At 43.3% G+C, this 20,540-nt stretch overlaps 1 long non-coding RNA gene across 1 annotated transcript in view; it reads right to left on the minus strand.

Annotated features, from left to right (window-relative positions):
* The window catches only part of LOC126145889 (uncharacterized), a 1,192,902-nt gene that overhangs the window by 381,662 nt on the left and 790,700 nt on the right, over positions 1 to 20,540 (minus strand). The gene's annotated exons all lie outside the window — the stretch shown is intronic.

Here is a 20,540-nt window from a genome sequence, read left to right on the forward strand (position 1 = left end):
ATGTTCAGTAACAATACATTTTGTCTTTCCTTAGTTAATAACCATCCAGTAGCGAGTCAAACGATTTTGAGAAGTCCAGGAACAGTACAGCTATACGAATGTCTTGATCCATGCGATAAAAGTGCGAGATGGGTTTCGCATGACGAAAGTTTTAGAAATTCCTGATCGGTGGCATAGGAGATATTCCTGTTCGAAATACCTCGTTACTTTTGAGCTAATAATATTTTCCTGAGATACTGCAACAGCACCAATAAAGAAATTTTTCACCTGGCAAGATCACTAAAATCATTTATTCATATAGATGCCGGTTTCGGCAACTCTCTGTGTCCATCTTCGGGTCTGTGTTTACATCCATGGATCCATGGTACTAGAGGGAGCTGTAGAGGATAAAAACAGTAGAGGAAGACAGAGACTGGACCACATCCAGCAAATAATTGAGGACATATGTTGCAAGTGCTACTCTGAGATGAAGAGGTTGTCGCAGGGGGGAATTCGTGGTGGGTCACATCAAACCAGTCAGAAAACTGATGACTCACAAAAAAAGTTTCCATTATTACACAAGATTCTCCTTCGGCGCAGTAAGTGGTGTTACACAATGTATGTTCACGTAGGTATCGTGAGTTGTACTAGAAGCTGGCATGTCAATTCGTCAATTTTAAAATGACAGCTATGCACACACTTGTTGCTGCGCCGATTACAAGTGCTCACATTCAGCACCACTTCGCAGCTGTAAAGCGGTCATGAATGTGAGCACTTGTAATCGGCGCAATAACAAGGGTGTACATAGCTGCTCTTTAAAAACTGACGTGCAGACTTATAGCATAGATCACGATACCAACAAGGACATACATTGCATAGCACCACTTACTGTACTGAAGAAGGAGACTGTGTAATGATGGAAACATGAATCCGACGATGACAACAGAGGATTGTCAAAACCAGTGATCTACACGAATAAATGATTTTAGATACCTTGGCAGATGAAAATTTATTCAATGTTCATAATACTGCAGATCGCCCAACGCTGACGGCATCAGAGGTGCTTATTGCAATAGATTAGGAAGAGTCAGAAGATCTCGTTTCCACACTAAGTTCAATGAAAGCCCAGCTGGACAGAGTAAACCTACAATACTGGGCAGTTGACAGTAACAGGCCCTTCGCTGGAGGTCGCGCCTCTGTCTGGACCGCCTTGCTGGGCTACACGCCCACATCCACCAGCCACCAGCCGAGGCTGCGGTCGTTCTGCGTTCTGGCTGCTGTTTGCCTTCGCCGTGGCTGCTTGTTTGGTCTTCCCCAGCCACGGGAACACTGCAGCTCCAATTTAGAGACTCACTGCTGTCTCGCAGTATTTCCGTGGCCTCTCAACCGCGTTAATCCGGCACCCTATACACACAGTCAGCGTGACGCCTGACGTTTGTGCACTTCTGCGAAAGCGCGGCAAAGAATCCTGCCGACCTTATAAAACGCGCTTATCTGAAACAAAAAGTGATTAAAACTTTGGAAGACAGTGGTATATGAGTAATTCTTAAGATACTGACAATTCCATGAGTCACAGAAAGACAGAGAGATTTTCCTGTAAGGAAAAAAATTCTGGCTAGAGTAGGTTCATTGTCAACGCCAATTGTGCCTTATCGCTTCTGATGCCCCTGCCTGTCTGTACCTAACAGCAGCATTGTGACGTCACTAGTCTTGAAGAGCAACGACACGTATGCAGGTAAGTTGAAAGTTCACAGAATTCATCAAAGTAGCTACAGCTACATGTACTGCAGTTTTCTTGCGTACATTCGTGCTGAAATATAAGTTTATAAATGAAATGTAAGATCTTAGTGAAAATCGCTGATCTTGAAGTAGCTACTGATGATACGCTATTATTACTAACTGGAGAACTTCAGACGAACAGAGAAGACCAGTGATACGCCCCCAGCATCGCACGGATAGCACTAAGCATCTACGGCTGAACGAATTGTTTTCGGAACGAGTTTCCAAAGAGCGAGTTAAAGCCTGATGTTCTCGAACCGCACCACGTCTCGCCTCACTATCTTCATTGGACTTTTGAGACCGCTTACTCAACAGCCTTTCACATGTTCCAGTGCAAAGAGAAGCAAACGATCATTTCTAGCCATCTTTATACATAAATAAAAGGAAATCAAAATGTAATGAGCGGACTTATGAACACAAAGTAAACTCTATAAATGCCTTCTCCCTAGTCAAAAAGTCAAATACAGTAATACCAAAGGAAAGAAGTAGATGAATTTCATTAAGTTTTTAGTACATAAAGCGTTATCAGTAAATCTGTTTAACCCAGCCAAGTAAGCTCGATGTTAGTTTGTATTTGTAAGAATAAGACTGCCGCACTTAATTCACTCAGTGACGAACTTCTGAAAATGTTTCTGTGATTGAGGTAAAAAATACTGACAGCGCCATCTTTTGGTTCTTTGGTGTACTATACCATAATGATTGTGTCACTGAGTTGAACATCTGAACTACTAAGCTGAGCAGACTCCTAGAAATTTAAATTAAGATGTTTTTCAATAATCCTAGTTTTATGAAATAAAGCCTATATGTGGCCCCGAGTTACACTCAAGTTTGAAACAGACAAACAAAACTTCTGAAAATAGTCTTGTAGTGTCACTACATAGCTTAAGTGAAATTTGTAGGAATTAGAGATCATTATAATACATAAGTGTCAAAATTCATAGTGAAACCTTTAGCTGTCCTGTACTTTGCACAAATTCGTTTCTAGTTTTACTCAGTGACCATTATCAAGTTTAGCTGTCATAAATGTACCCGTGGTCTAGGGGTAGCGTCTTTGATTCATAATCAAAACGTCTTCGGTCCCGTGTTCGATCCCCGCCACTGCCTAAATTTTGATAAATATCAGCATTGGCGGCCGAAGACTTCCGGCATAAGAAGTCAGCCTCATTCTGCCAACGGCCTTGTCAAAGAGGGTGGAGGAGCGGAAGAGGTTAAGGGCACTCTCTTGTACTAGGGGTGGGAAATGGCCCCTAAAGGCGGAAGAATCAGCAATGATCAACGACATGAGGATGCAGAAGGCAATGGAAACCATTGCATTAAAGACACGTAACATGTATCCACAGGACATGTGGCCTGTAATTGAAGAAGTGTCATGATGATCTCTCCATTGGCAAAAGACTCCGGAATAGTCCCCCATTCGGATCTCCGTGAGGGGACTGCCAAGGGGGAGGTTACCATGAGAAAAAGATTGAATAATCTACGAAAGGATAACGTTCTACGAGTCGGGGTGTGGAGTGTCAGAAGCTTGAACGTGGTAGGGAAACTAGAAAATCTGAAAAGGGAAATGCAAAGGCTCAATCTAGATATAGTAGGGGTCAGTGAAGTGAAGTGGAAGGAAGACAAGGATTTCTGGTCAGATGAGTATAGGGGAATATCAACAGCAGCAGAAAATGGTATAACAGGTGTAGGATTCGTTATGAATAGGAAGGTAGGGCAGAGGGTGTGTTACTGTGAACAGTTCAGTGACCGGGTTGTTCTAATCAAAATCGACAGCAGACCAACACCGACAACGATAGTTCAGGTATACATGCCGACGTCGCAAGCTGAAGATGAACAGATAGAGAAAGTGTATGATTATATTGAAAGGGTAATGCAGTATGTAAAGAGGGACGAAAATTTAATAGTCATGGGCGACTGGAATGCAGTTGTAGGGGAAGGAATAGAAGAAAAGGTTACAGGAGAATATGGGCTTGGGACAAGGAATGAAAGAGGAGAAAGACTAATTGAGTTCTGTAACAAGTTTCAGCTAGTAATAGCGAATACCCTGTTCAAGAATCACAAGAGGAGGAGGTATACTTGGGAAAGGCCGGGAGGTACGGGAAGATTACAATTAGGTTACATCATGGTCAGACAGAGATTCCGAAACCAGATACTGGATTGTAAGGCGTACCCAGGAGCAGATATAGACTCAGATCACAATATAGTAGTGATGAAGAGTAGGCTGAAGTTCAAGACATTAGTCAGGAAGAATCAATACGCAAAGGAGTGGGATACGGAAGTACTAAGGAATGAAGAGATACGTTTGAAGTTCTCTAACGCTATAGATACAGCAATAAGGAATAGCGCAGTAGGCAGTACAGTTGAAGAGGAATGGACATCTCTAAAAAGGGCCATCACAGAAGTTGGGAAGGAAAACATAGGTACAAAGAAGGTAGCTGCGAAGAAACCATAGATAACAGAAGAAATACTTCAGTTGATTGATGAAAGGAGGAAGTACAAACATGTTCCAGGAAAATCAGGAATACAGAAATACAAGTCGCTGAGGAATGAAATAAATAGGAAGTGCAGGGAAGCTAAGACGAAATGGCTGCAGGAAAAATGTGAAGACATCGAAAAAGATATGATTGTCGGAAATACAGACTCAGCATACAGGAAGGTCAAAACAACCTTTGGTGACATTAAAAGCAACGGTGGTAACATTAAGAGTGCAACGGGAAATCCACTGTTAAATGCAGAGGAGAGAGCAGATAGGTGGAAAGAATACATTGAAAGCCTCTATGAGGGTGAAGATTTGTCTGATGTGATAGAAGAAGAAACAGGAGTCGATTTAGAAGAGATACGGGATCCAGTATTAGAATCGGAATTTAAAAGAGCTTTGCAGGACTTACGGTCAAATAAGGCAGAAGGGATAGATAACATTCCATCAGAATTTATAAAATCATTGGGGGAAGTGGCAACAAAACGACTATTCACGTTGGTGTGTAGAATATATGAGTCTGGCGGTATACCATCTGACTTTCGGAAAAGCATCATCCACACAATTCCGAAGACGGCAAGAGCTTACAAGTGCGAGAATTATCGCACAATCAGTTTAACAGCTCATGCATCGAAGCTGCTTACAAGAATAATATACAGAAGAATGGAAAAGAAAATTGAGAATGCGCTAGGTGACGATCAGTTTGGCTTTAGGAAAAGTAAAGGGACGGGAGAGGCAATTCTGACGTTAAGGCTAATAATGGAAGCAAGGCTAAAGAAAAATCAAGACACTTTCATAGGATTTGTCGACCTGGAAAAAGCGTTCGACAATCTGAAATGGTGCAATCTGTTCGATATTCTGAAAAAAGTAGGGGTAAGCTATAGGGAGAGACGGGTCATATACAATATGTACAACAACCAAGAGGGAATAATAAGAGTGGACGATCAAGAACGAAGTGCTCGTATTAAGACGGGTGTAAGACAAGGCTGTAGTCTTTCGCCCCTACTCTTCAATCTGTACATCGAGGAAGCAATGATGGAAATAAAAGAAAGGTTCAGGAGTGGAATTAGAATACAAGGTGAAAGGATATCAATGATACGATTTCCTGGTGACATTGCTATCCTGAGTGAAAGTGAAGAAGAATTAAATGATCTGCTGAACGGAATGAACAGTCTAATGAGTACACAGTATGGTTTGAAAGTAAATCGGAGAAAGACGAAGGTAATGAGAAGTAGTAGAAATGAAAACAGCGAGAAACTTAACATCAGGATTGATGATCACGATGTTAATGAAGTTAAGGAATTCTGTTACCTAGGCAGTAAAATAACCAATGACGGACGGAGCAAGGAGGACATCAAAAAGCAGACTCGCTATGGCAAAAAAGGCATTTCTGGCCAAGAGAAGTCTACTAATATCAAATACCTGCCTTAATTTGAGGAAGAAATTTCTGAGGATGTACGTCTGGAGTACAGCATTGTATGGTAGTGAAACATGGACTGTAGGAAAACCGGAACAGAAGAGAATCGAAGCATTTGAGATGTGGTGCTATAGACGAATGTTGAAAATTAGGTGGACTGATAAGGTAAGGAATGAGGAGGTTCTACGTAGAATCGGAGAGGAAAGGAATATGTGGAAAACACTGATAAGGAGAAGGGACAGGATGATAGGACATCTGCTAAGACATGAGGGAATGACTTCCATGGTACTAGAGAGAGCTGTAGGGGGCAAAACTGCAGAGGAAGACAGAGATTGGAATACGCCAAGCAAATAATTGAGGACGTAGGTTGCAAGTGCTACTCTGAGATGAAGAGGTTAGCACAGGAAAGGAATTCGTGGCGGGCCGCATCAAACCAGTCAGTAGACTGATGACCAAAAAAAATAGTACAACGTTCCTGCCATTTACGCCAGCTAAGCTTGATAATGGTTATTGACCGAAACTTGTAGCGAATTTGTGCAAAGTACAGGACAGCTGAAGGTTTCACCTGGCTGAAAATGACTTACAAGTTCGTGGCGCCCTCCATCGGTAATACTAGAATTCAGTACGGTGTTGCCGCATTCTTAGACTTGATGACAGCTTCCACTCTCGCAGGCATACGTTCAGTCAGATGTTGGAAGGTTTCTTGGGGAATGATAGCCCATTTTTCACTGACTGCTGCACTGAGGAGAGGTATCGATATCCGTCGGTGAGGCCTGGCACGAAGTCGGGTTTCAAAAACATCCCAAAGATGTTCTATAGGATTAAATTCAGGACTCTGTGCAGGGCAGTCCATTCCAGAGATGTCACTATAGTGTAACCATTCCGCCACAGGCCGTGCATTACGAACAGGTGCTCGATCGTGTTGAAAGATGCAATCGCTATCCCCGAATTGGCTCTTCAACAGTGGGAAGCAAGAAGGTGCTTAAAACATCAACGTAGGCCTGTACTGCGATAGTGGCACGCAAAACAACAAGAGGTGCAAACCCCCTCCGTGAAAAACACAACCACACCATAACACCACCGCCTCCCAATTTTACTGTTGGCACTACACACGCTGGCAGATGAGGTTCACCGGACATTCGCCATACCCACAACCTACCATCGGATCGCCACATTGTGTACCGCGATTCGTCACTCCACACAACATTTTTCCACTGCTCAGTCATCCAATGTTTACGCTCCTTACACCAAGCGAGGCGTCGTTTGGCATTTACGGATGTGATGTGTGGCTTACGAGCAGCCGCTCGACCATGAAATCCTAGATGTCTCAGCTCCCGCCTAACTGTCATAGCACTTGCAGTGGATCCTGATGCAGTTTGGAATTCCTGTGTGATGGTCTGGATAGATGTCTGCCTATTACACATTACGACCCTCTTCAATTGTCGACAGTCTCTGTCAGTCAACAAACGAAGTCGGCCTGTACTCTTTTGTGCTGTACGTGTCCCTCCACGTTTCTTCTTCACTATGACATCGGAAAGAGTGGACCTAGGTATGTTTAGAAGTGTAGAAATCTCGCGTACAGACGTATGACACAAGTGACACCCAATGACCTGACCCGCGGAGCTCCCCATTCCGCTATCTCACGATGTCTAAAGATTACTGAGGTCGCTGATATGAGAACCTGGCAGGAGGTGGCAGCGCAATGCACCTAACATGAAAAACGTATGTTTTCGGTGGTGTCCGGATACTTTTGATCACATAGTGAACATAAATATAACATATAAGCAAAAGAACTCTGAGACGGGTAAGTTGTGTTCGGAGAAATATGCACCATACAGCAGTAATGGCTGCAGCGGGCAGGATGGTGTCACCACACCCGAGCAAGAACCTCAGTATGAACTGTGAGACCAGAGACGGGGTAATAGTGCAATAAATGTGCACCTGACTCATATAAAAAGCTGTGAAATTTGAGGCAGATTCAGTCGGAGCTCAGTAGCACCACCATGAAGCCAGGGCCACACTAGATGACAAGACGACTGGGCAGCAGCAGCAGCTGCAGTCACGGGTTCGAGATCGGGTTGGGCCAGCCACCACCTGCACTGAGTCTCCTTTCGTGACTTGGTACCACAGGATAGCAGTCCTACAGCCTGCAGCCTGCACCTGTCATCGCCAGACTCCTAATTGGGGGCAATGGATCATGCCCCAGTGTTTGCTGGTTTCCATGGTGGACGCGGCCCGAGCCTGAGTCACTAAGTGCAGCCATTCCACAGTGGAACGCAGCTGTAGTACAAGTAGGAGAGGGTTACGGACGTCAGTGCCTTGGCCTATTGTCAGACAGCTCTCCGTTTCTCGGCCTAACGTCGGCAATGCAGGGCGCATACGCCAGCAAGAACAGAAGCCAGCCATCCACTGGCAGTCACCGGCCTGTCACACTGGGGTAGGGTGTGTCAGCCTCGTATTGCTCCGGGACACTTGAGTCTTATTGTATTCTGTAAAATTTCCAACAACACAATCAATCAGTTTTTCCTTTTACAGTTTTATTATTAGAATAGATTAAAGATCAAATGCCTTGACATTAGTTTAGAAGACACGGTATTCCACAGAAATAAGCACGTCGTCTTGAATCACATAATTTAGAATTACACTGATGAGCGAGAACATTATGACCACCTGCTTAATGGCTTCTTTGCCTTGGATCATAATGCAACACTGATTACGCGTATCAGAGATCCGACTCTTCGTTCGTAGGATTTCCGAGGTATGTGGCATTAGATGCCAATGCACAGGTCATGTAATTCGTATAAATAACGGGCCGCTGATTTGCACATTCGGTGATGGCGCCCGATAGCGATCAAGATGGGTTCCATAGGATTTATATCAGGCGAATCTGGTCGCCGAGACATCAACGTGAGTTCACTATAATCCTCCTCAAATCACTGTAGCACGGTTCTGGCTCCGAGACATCGGTAATTATGTATACCGCTGAAAGGTGACATCGCCGTTGGGAAAGAGATCAGTCATGTAAGGATGCAGGTGGTTCGCAGCTGTTGTCAGCGTGTCTTCGATTGCAAGCGCAGGAGAATGTCTCCCATAGCATTATACTGATCCCGCCAGTCTGCCTCCGCTCTCGATGACAGCGTTTGTGGACGACCATCGACCTAGTTTAGGAAAATTGTGATTCACCTGCAGAGCCAACACCTTTCCGTTGATCAAAGGTCGAATCACGATGGACCCATACCCACTGCAATCGTAATTGATGACGTCGTTGGGTATATGTGTGAACACGTAGGGGTGGTCTGTTGCGGAGCTCCCGTGTTCAACAATGTACGATGAACGGTGCACCCCGAAACACTTGTGTGTGCACCAGCAATGTTCTCTTTCGGTAGAGATGCCACGGATCACCATCTATCCTACTTTACAGAGCAGACAAGCCTGCGAACCCGACGTTCTGTGAAGAGTCTTGGACGTCCATCCGTTTAGCGCCTAGTTGTAGATTCACTGTTGTAGCTCTTCAGTGGATGTTCACGACAACTGAGCATAAACATTCTACCAGCTTCACCATATTCGAGACATTCGTCCACAGGCTCTGCCGTTTGTCAAAGTTGCTAATCTCAAGGGATTCCCTCATTTGCTGCTCATATCTTCGCTAGGGGTATCCCCGTCCACATTTGTTCAGCTTACGTACTTTTGTTACCGCGTCACAAGGACGCAACACCACCAGGAGGCATCAAACGTCGTGGTGGGCAGTGGTCGTAATGTGTTGGCGTATCAGCGAATGTATAGATACAGACTGTTCCAAAATACTTATAGCACATATTAGAATGAAAGGGAAAGTTATGCAGTCCACAACATCGTAAAATGAATGGCTCTGAGCACTATGGGACTTAACTTCTGAGGTCATCAGTCCCCTGGAACTTAGAACTACTTAAACCTAACTAACCTAAGGACATCACACACATCCATGCCCGAGGCAGGATTCGAACCTGCGGCCGTAGCGGTCTCGCGGTTCCAGACTGTAGCGCCTAAAACCGCTCGGCCACTCCGGGCGGCCGTAAAGTGAATCCATATAAAGAAATAGAACACTATGAACACCTTAACCAAAAGCAACAAAACTGGTATCCAGTGTTTTGCGTGCCTCTGTGATATGCTGATTAAAATTTCACCTAAATGCAAGGTTATTTTTAATATTTTCAGTAAAGAAAATATCAGTCTTACAGACTAATACTGATGTGTGAACATGATCGCACATCATTGACAACACAGTGTTGCATGGTGTAGGGGCAGAAACAATTGGGATAGACTCGCACTCCGTGCTGTTTCGCGATGAGTCTCGCTACTGTTTGTGGTGGTGAGACCAGTGTCAGGAATCAGCGTTTCTCGAGACCCTCACCTCTCCAACTCCTGGAATCATAATGTGTGTGTGTGTGTGGGGGGGGGGGGGGGGGGGAGTTAGGGGTTATTGGTGTAAGTAGGCTGTTTAGGTTCTTATTGGTAACGCCACGTAGCGCTCTCTGTATGAAAATGACTGGCTGTGCTGTGTGCAGTCTGTGGCTAGTTTGCATTGTTGTCTGCCATTGTAGTGTTGGAGGTGAGCCGCCAGCAGTGGTGGATGTGGGGAGAGAAATGGCGGAGTTTTGAAATTTGTAAAAATGGATGTCATGAACTGCTGTATATATTATGATTATTAAGGTAAATACATTGTTTGTTCTCTATCAAAATCTTTCATTTGCTAACTATGCCTACTAGTAGTTAGTGCCTTCCGTATTTGAATCTGTTATTTAGCTGGCAGTAGTGGCGCTCGCTGTTTTGCTGTAGCTTGAGTAACGAAGATTTTTGTGAGGTAAGTGATTTGTGAAACGTATAGGTTAATGTTAGTCAAGGCCATTGTTTTGTAGGGATTATTGAAAGTCAGATTGCGTTGCGCTAAAAATATTGTGTGTCAGTTTAAGCACAGTCATGTATAATTTTTCTAAGGGGACGTTTCATTGGATACAACAGGATTGACCTGATGACAGTTGAAGAGACACTAAATGTCCACTGCTGCATGGCAAGGATGGTAAGCCTGTTGTCATACTCTGATGTACCAAATGACATATTTCAGCAAAATGTCTTCGACCGGTCTGCTCAGCTCAGTCCCCTGATTTCTCAACTGTAGATAACCTCTGGAATGTGCTATGAAGAAACTTACTTTCATCTCAGCCTCCAACTAGTAATCTGCATGGACTGATAAAGCATGTGTTACATGGCTTGTAACAAACCTCTCAAGATATATACGGAGCCGGCCGCTGTGGCCGAGCGGTTCTAGGTGCTTCAGTCCGGAACCGCGTTGCTGCTATGTTCGCAGGTTAGAATCCTGTCTCGGGCAAGGATGTGTGTGATGTCCTTAGGTTAGTTAGATTTAAGTAGTTCTAAGTCCAGGGGACTCATGACCTCAGATGTTAAGTCCCATAGTACTTAGAGCCACTTGAACCATTTCATGCTCGGAAGCCGTTTGCTTCCACACCAAAACGTATACAAAAATGCTTTTGTGCTCGTAGCAGTCATATGTAGCACACGACGTTGATGATGGGCATCAGTTCCGAATAGAATGAAGGTTTAATCATTTAATTTTCTGACAAAGGAGAAAATCCGACATCTGCTGTTGTGAGACATTGAAATACACTCCTGGAAATTGAAATAAGAACACCGTGAATTCATTGTCCCAGGAAAGGGAAACTTTATTGACACATTCCTGGGGTCAGATACATCACATGATCACACTGACAGAACCACAGGCACATAGACACAGGCAACAGAGCACGCACAATGTCGGCTCTAGTACAGTGTATATCCACCTTTCGCAGCAATGCAGGCTGCTATTCTCCCATGGAGACGATCGTAGAGATGCTGGATGTAGTCCTGTGGAACGGCTTGCCATGCCATTTCCACCTGACGCCTCAGTTGGACCAGCGTTCGTGCTGGACGTGCAGACCGCGTGAGACGACGCTTCATCCAGCCCCAAACATGCTCAATGGGGGACAGATCCGGAGATCTTGCTGGCCAGGGTAGTTGACTTACACCTTCTAGAGCACGTTGGGTGGCACGGGATACATGCGGACGTGCATTGTCCTGTTGGAACAGCAAGTTCACTTGCCGGTCTAGGAATGGTAGAACGATGGGTTCGATGACGGTTTGGATGTACCGTGCACTATTCAGTGTCCCCTCGACGATCACCAGTGGTGTACGGCCAGTGTAGGAGATCGCTCCCCACACCATGATGCCGGGTGTTGGCCCTGTGTGCCTCGGTCGTATGCAGTCCTGATTGTGGCGCTCACCTGCACGGCGCCAAACACACATACGACCATCATTGGCACCAAGGCAGAAGCGACTCTCATCGCTGAAGACGACACGTCTCCATTCGTCCCTCCATTCACGCCTGTCGCGACACCACTGGAGGCGGGCTGCACGATGTTGGGGCGTGAGCGGAAGACGGCCTAACGGTGTGCGGGACCGTAGCCCAGCTTCATGGAGACGGTTGCGAATGCTCCTCGCCGATACCCCAGGAGCAACAGTGTCCCTAATTTGCTGGGAAGTGGCGGTGCGGTCCCCTGCGGCACTGCGTAGGATCCTACGGTCTTGGCGTGCATCCGTGCGTCGCTGCAGTCCGGTCCCAGGTCGACGGGCACGTGCACCTTCCGCCGACCACTGGCGACAACATCGATGTACTGTGGAGACCTGGAGACCTCACGCCCCACGTGTTGAGCAATTCGGCGGTACGTCCACCCGGCCTCCCGCATGCCCACTATACGCCCTCGCTCAAAGTCCGTCAACTGCACATACGGTTCACGTCCACGCTGTCGCGGCATGCTACCAGTGTTAAAGACTGCGATGGAGCTCCGTATGCTACGGCAAACTGGCTGACACTGACGGCGGCGGTGCACAAATGCTGCGCAGCTAGCGCCATTCGACGGCCAACACCGCGGTTCCTGGTGTGTCCGCTGTGCCGTGCGTGTGATCATTGCTTGTACAGCCCTCTCGCAGTGTCCGGAGCAAGTATGGTGGGTCTGACACACCGGTGTCAATGTGTTCTTTTTTCCATTTCCAGGAGTGTAAATCCAGTGGCGACAGGTGAAAATATGTGCCAGACCAGAAGTCTGCACAACCTTTACCATTTTAGTTGTCTCAGTATCCTTAGAGCCCAGCCTAAATTTAAATACGTCGCACGATACACACGTAGGTCCCCGCCCTTTATCCTCATTGCTCACTGCCTCACCTGATTCCCAGAAGAGGTAGAACAGAGAGTGGATCCGCACTGAAGATATCATTATTTTCCCGCAAGCAGCATATGCTTACGTATATTTGGTGTCTGTTTTTTAGATCGTGTCCGAAAGAACAGAAACTACACACATATAAATCTAATTTTCTTTTATGTGACGACTACCTCCGAAAATTTTTATAAACATTGGACTGGTCCAGCGTCTACGTAGTTAGTATATGTTGAACAAAATTTCGTTACTGAATTCCATTACATAACGTTACGGCGCGTTTGTTAGCCAGGCCATGCGAGCCAGTCATAGCGTCCGCAAATTGTATTAATGTACGCTACGTTACCACTCATTACGAACCAATGAAGTTGCTCAGTTCTACCCACGTTCTGTCGAAGTGTTTTACAGACTTTGTGGATTCGATGTTTTAGGTCTTTGATGTCGATAACCGGAATAATGTGCATCCTAAAGTTCATGTACCAACACAACCAGAACTTCATAACATCTAGCAGGCTTAAGCATTAGATCTCTTGCGAAGATGGTGTCTAAAGTTCTGTTTACAGTACTGGACCGCGGCATGTATGAACCACATGGAGCAGTGTACTACCAAGGCAAATTTTCCACAGAATATGCAATGAACATCTCTGGAGTAGACCACTCAGGTGATTGTAGGTGATATAGTGGTAGTGGTATGTTGCTATGGGCCAAACTGCTTATGTCATTGGTTCTTAGGCTTACAGACTACTTAATCTACCAAGACCGCGCGGCTACCCCGTGCGGTAGGTAATACAGCACCACATACTGAACCCAAATCAATATTAATGATTTTAGCTGTGTGCAGTACGTGGTACCACATTTTGAACAATATCTATGGTATTGAAACTAAAAACTTTATTTCACAAACTCTTGCAGCTAAATGATGCAGGATTTGTGAAATCTCTATCTACAAGGTGATTCTTAATAACATTTAAAAAAACCCGGGAACAATGTAGATGATGCTGAGACAAATAATTGGGTCCCAAATGTCGGGAAATACCCCAAAAATTGCTGAGAAATGTTGAACTTGTGACGTCACCGATGACGTATCTTACCGCACGTGCAACAGGTATGTTTCGGTGTGAAGGGATTGTAAGTAGGCTCTATAGATTTTTTATATTGGTAACACCACGTAGCGTTCTGTATGAAAATCACTGGCTGTGCTGTTTGCAGTCTGTGGCTAGTTTGCATTGTTGTCTGTCATTGTAGTGTTGGGCAGCTGGATGTGAACAGAGCGTAGCGTTGCGCAGTTGGAGGTGAGCCGCCAGCAGCGGTGGATGTGGGGAGTGAGATGGCGGAGTTTTGGACACAGACAGTAAATTTGTAAGACAGGGTGCCATGAACTGATATATATATTATGACTCTTGAACATTATTGAGGTAAATACATTGTTTGTTCTCTATCAAAATCTTTCATTTGCTAACTATGCCTATCAGTAGTTAGTGCCTTCAGTAGTTTGAATCTTTTATTTAGCTGGCAGTAGTGGCGCTCGCTGTATTGCAGTAGTTAGAGTAACGAAGATTTTTGTGAGGTAAGTGATTTGTGAAAGGTATAGGTTAATGTTAGTCAGGGCCATTCTTTTGTAGGGATTATTGAATGTCAGATTGCGTTGCGCTAAAAAATATTGTGTGTCAGTTTAGTGTTGTTCAGAATAAGTAAAGAGAGAAATGTCTCAGTACGTTCAGTTATGCTCAGCTGTTTGAAAATCAAATAACGTAAGTTATTTACCAGAACAGTAATTCAATAATTTTTCTAAGGGGACGTTGCAGGATAACTGAGCGATTCAGTACTTGCATTAGAGCAAACGGTGCCAATTGTAACTGTGATCTGTTGTAAACGTAGAAGTTTCAAAATTATTGTCATAGCTGCAACCAAGTAAAAGCTATTCTTATTTTGTGTTTCTTTCCTTTTGTCCCTTCTTTTTTTTTACAGGCATCATCTGGGAAAGGAAACGTAGGTCATTTGCTGGTAGCGACGGGATTCGGAAGCTTATGCTCATCTACTTGTGATGCAAGAAGGTAGATTTTAGATGTACTGTACTTTCCAATAAACCAACGGCGACAGCAAGACTGGTAAATAATAAGTAATGAACTTACCATAATGTCTAACGCAATAAAAGAAATATTGCCTGCTAGACGCAAGACTAGAACCCTTGGCTCCATGCGCTACAGCTGCGCCCCTGGGCTCAGAGTCACACCAACGGGTATACTTGACTTGGGTTGGGATGATGAGGTGCGACGAACTGATAGGCTCAACCTCTGCACGTGCGGTGAGGTACATCGCCAGGTGACGTCACATGTTCAATATTTGTCATCTACTTTTGGGATATTTTCCGATATTTGTGGCACCATGTGTCTGATGTTAAATTACTTGTCTCATCGTAACCCAGATCGCTTCGGAGGCTTTTAAACGTTGATAAGGACCACCCTGTACAAAAGGAAATGTCCTGACTGACTCATTGTCGCCCAGGTTAAACCTTTAAAGACAAAAACTTGAAATTTCTAGAGGGTATTAACCCTACACTATAAGCTTAGTTCAAGATGGTATTTTCCGAAATTCCACCCCTAAGGGGATGAAATGTTTTCTTGAAGATATGTAGCTATTATGGCTATTTTGAAGCTACAACTATGAAAATTGGTATTTGGTTTTTCAGACAGAAATGAAGAAATACGTGTTTCAGAATTTTTGGAAATTTAACTCCCGTGTGTGTTTGGGGAGGAGGGGGGAGGGGAGCGTGAAATAGCTGGTATAAGATTTTTTTTCATTAAAAAAACATTATTACAGAACTACTAAAGCATTTTAAATCTAAATCTATGAAAACTGGTATTGGACTTCTAGGCTGGAAAAAAATAAACGAGGTTCCAGTGTTGTTGGAAATTTAACCACTAAGGGGGTGAAAGAGGGGATCAAATTTCTTATGTAAATACTTCAGCATGAAAGCATCTTCAAAGATAAATGTATAAACACTCATAACTGGTTTCTAGGTTGAAAATAAATAATTACCTGTTTCGATGTTTCTGGAAACAACCGGTAAGGGGTGAAATAGGACTTGACCGATTCACTACCTCACAATCGCCCAGCTGAAACCGCTACGGATGAACTTACACCATAGGCATCGCTTCGTAAGGGATTGTTCGAAATTACATCCCTAAGAAGGTGAAATGTGGGATGAAATTTTTTTAAATGTGTCGCTATTAAGACAATTTTGAAAGTAGAACTACAAAATTGGTAATTGATTTTTCAGTCAAATAAATAAATAAAACTTTTTTCAGTATTTTTGGAAATTCAGCCACTAAGGGAGTAAAATAGTGGGTGAAAGGTTCTTTAAAAATCTTTACTGAAATTCTAATAAAGTATTTTAAAGGTACATCTGTGACAATTGGTATTTGATTTCTCAGTTACAAATAAAAAATATGTATTTCACTGATTTTGGAAATTCAACACTTAAGGTGCTTAAATGGATGATGAAAATTCTTATGTTTTCATTACGAAACTATTTTTAAGGCTAAATCTAAAAACATCTGTGTTGCGCTTACTCATTAGAGAAAAAAATGTTTCTATGTTATTTAGTTACATTAAAACATTCTTAAAACTAAATACATGAAAATTATTATTTGACTTCTAAATAAATATGTATTAGAGCATTAACGTTTCTGTGGATATATCATCACAAAAACTCAAAAAGCATAATTAAAGAGACCTCCGACTCCAGCTTCCAGTATCGCGTTTTGGTCAGAAGTGCATTCGAAAAAGATCAGACTTCCACTTCCTTAATTAGCGTGAAAAGTGTAGAAGACGTCGCTGTTTGTGAACAACACAAAAATTCAGTTAAAGTAAAACTAAAGGATTTATGCACGCCATACAGTCAACACGAGCGAAGCAGCGGGCGTTAAGGAAGTGACTTGTAAGTCCGTTACATCACAAGGGCAACTAGCATGCACGAACTCACTCGGTATTTTGTATGAAAATTACCCGCTAAATTCTTCGTATGCGATAAATACTTTAGTGAGATCCTGTTACAAATACAGACGATGATGACGATTTTACGTAAAACTGAGTATTCATGTTGCTGCATTCTTTCAGTGATGCGCAGTCGTTTTGTGGAGAGAGAGAGAAGCAGCACTCCGAAGCACAGACTACGACATGTTCCAGTCTCGGAAGTAAGGCATATTAACAGGCAGCACAAACCGGCTTTTCCAGAGTGGAGAATGCAGATTTCGCAGTTGTATGAATGTAAAGTACCGGTCCATATGCTTGGCTGTGAAAATTAAGAGATGTTCTAAATACCAAATGTCTTTTTTAAGTCTATGCGTGCTACAGCAAGAGAGGATGCCCCAGCTTAAATACAAACCTCATACACGCACACACACAGACAGGCACAGACACACGCCTACTCAAAACGAACTAAAACTTCGTATGCAGCAATTCAGCTCTTCAAAGAGGCAATCAACGTACAACTTGGTATTCATATAAATTATCCAGAGTAAATCTTATATAACTGTCGTATACATATTAAGTTAAGGTTAAGAAAAACATTTGCATTACTTTAGTATTATTATATACAGGGTGAATCAGAACGCCATCGATAAACTTTCAGAAGTACTTCAGGGATACCTTCTGAGTATTTTGCTATAAGAGACCCACGATCTCCGGCGGCTCGTTGCAGAGTAATAATGTAATTGTGATTTATTTGGTTTGTTACCGCACCGCACAGTGAAGACGTCTGAAATACCCAGTTACCAAAACGCACAACACAGGGTAATGCAACAATCAGACGAAACACTGAACTCTGATGTGTTAGCCGTTGCTACAGAAACACCTTAGTATGGTACTGTTGTGCCGCTCTTTCATTGCATACAGTCAACCCACACAAGAGGTGCATGTCGGCCAACTCTTCAACAATAGACCTATTCACAGTTCTGCAGTGTATCACTATCAACACACTACCCACACTGCCGGAAAGCAAAACCGCATTTATTTTTTTCGTCAAGAGTAGAGACTAACCCACTGCCTTGAAATGTAAGGCAGGTCGAATGCTGTTAAATGTAATAGTAAAGACTTGTTATTGTTACAGTCTTATTGGTTTGCATGTGTCAATACTATTTTAAATTGTTTAAAGAACATAACATATAAAAATTTCTTTAAAGTTACAAAGAATTTAATCCCTTAGGATTGTTAAAGTGATTATAATTTGTTTCTGCCTAGTTGAGGAGAATATAATTTATGTTTTACAATTTATATAATGCAAACGTCAAAATAAATAAATGCAATACAATAAGTGTGGTAAAAATACATTTCATTACGCAGAGGGAAGTGATATGTTACATTTAGGCGCGTAACAAAGTCCAAGTTGCTTGATGGTTGATAAGAGCACGATTCTACCCATTTCAGGTGAGAAGGTCTCGGTAGAACCATGAGCTATTCTCATCTGAAATTGTGTGTTTATGTAGGTTTGTTGTGTTTATGTGTATTGATACATAGCTTGGAGTATTGCATGTCAGGACACTACATGATATACAATAGTTGTTTGTGTAAATGTTGTGGTATATTCTGTGTGATACCTTAGATACGAGAGTGGTTTGGAAAGTTCTCGGAACAGAATAGAAAAAAAAAGTACTTACATCACTGAAACTTTCTTTTATTTTTCAATATAGTCTCCTTGTAGATTAATGCAATTGGTCCAACGATATTCCCGTGCCTTGATCCCATCTCGAAAATGAGTTTCCTACAGGTCTGCAAAATAGTTAACTACGGCTATCAGTTCTTCGTTTGAAGTGAATCTTCGTCCACCAAGAATGATTTTCAGTTTTGGGAAGAGATGGAAGTCTGACGGAACCGTATCAGGTGAATAAAGCGGGTGTGGCAACATTTCATACCGTAGTTCGAGTAATTTTGCCATGGTGATGGCACATGTGTGCGGGTGCGCGTCAAGAGTCGCGGCACCCATCTTGCAGATAACTTTTTCATTTCTAATTCTTCAGTTAAAATGTGATATACCCTTTCAGATCTGGCAAATGTAAGCAATTTCATGCACTTTCAATCGGCGATCCTCCATGACCATTTTGTGCACTTTAGCAATGATTTCTGGAGTAGTGACACATCTCGGCCGAACACTGCGCGGATCATCATCTAAGCTCTTCCGACCAAATTTAAATTCATTTTTCCACTTGGCAACAGTTGAATATGAAGGAGCAGAGTCCCACAGTATATTCTGGAAATCGACATGAATGACCTTTGCTTTCATACCTTTCTTTATGAAGTACTTAATCACTGCTCGAATCTCGATTTTTTTTCCATCTTCACAACTCACTATGCGGGAACAACAACAGAGCCACGTCACCGCCACAGCTCTCTTCCAAGAGCACTGACCTGGCACGTGTTTACAGGCAACAGTCCAATGAATATCACGTGAACAACTCATTGCAGTAGTGCTGACCTCTCGTGGAGATTTCGAGAACTTTTGAGACCACCCTCGTACATACACACCTGGTGTTATGCAGATACTATACTGATTGAGTATTTGACACGTAGAATTCATGAATTTTAGCTTTACGTGAAGAAAACCAGAGACAGATCCGAGCTGCGTTGAATCCAAAAAAGAGTGCAAATAAGTTAAAGAGGACGCTACTGTTGTCAACTGGAGGCACCCGTGAGCGAACGGAAACGAGGCACAAAGCGCATTCCGTCGACATCTGCACTGTTGTGCACGATTTGTAGTTTAATACAGGTAAAAAGGAGATCTGGGCAAGAAACCAAACGAAATGCAATAACACTGAAACGAGCCACCAGAGACCGTTTGTCTCTTATACCAAAATACTCCGCAGGTATCTCACAACAACCTCTTAAAGCATGTCGGTGGAGTTCTGACTCACCCTGTATTATGGGACTTGCTCAAATAACCCTCAGTAGCTAGCAGTCGAAATCGCCTGCTGCATCGAATGACAATCAGAATCATCATACTTGCCGTTTGTCCGCTATGTTGTTCAACAGTTCGCATTGCCCGGTTGTGGTAACCGTGGACGCGGCCAACACTCTACCGTAAATAGAAGAAGACCTGATCTCAAAACACTCAATAACTTACATGCCTTTTTCAGCAAGATGTATTTACAATTTCTGGACAACGGAAGCCAGTGCTATGGTATACATAGACCAATCAGTTCAGGCTACACTCATCACCGCTTCCGACCCTCTCTTAACCACAACACGTGTCGAAATGCCACGGTATGACTAATCAATTCTAAGGAGTTCAGCCGCGTTCGATGCTATCCCCAACACGAATTATTCTTCGGTTCGAACATCTTCATCTGAGTTTCTCACTTACACTTAACACCCTTAGTTGTTTGTTGGATGTGTTCCATTCTCTGTCTATCCATACACCCTTTCCCCTCTGCGGATGTCTCTAGTACCCTGGAAGTTATTCCCTGATTTCCTGTCATCCCATCCCCTCTTCCAACTCCACAGAGGATCTTCTCATTTGTTCTCAGTTTACTTAAGTTTCCAAATCCTTTCATAGGACTCTAGCTCAAATACTTTGATTCTCTTTCTTTCCATATTTCCCACAATTCATGACTGACTTCCATACAATGCTGTGATCCGGAGGCGTTTTCTTAGT

Source organism: Schistocerca cancellata, chromosome 2 (genome assembly GCF_023864275.1).
Source record: "Schistocerca cancellata isolate TAMUIC-IGC-003103 chromosome 2, iqSchCanc2.1, whole genome shotgun sequence".
In the NCBI taxonomy this organism is placed as follows: Eukaryota; Metazoa; Arthropoda; class Insecta; order Orthoptera; family Acrididae; genus Schistocerca; species Schistocerca cancellata.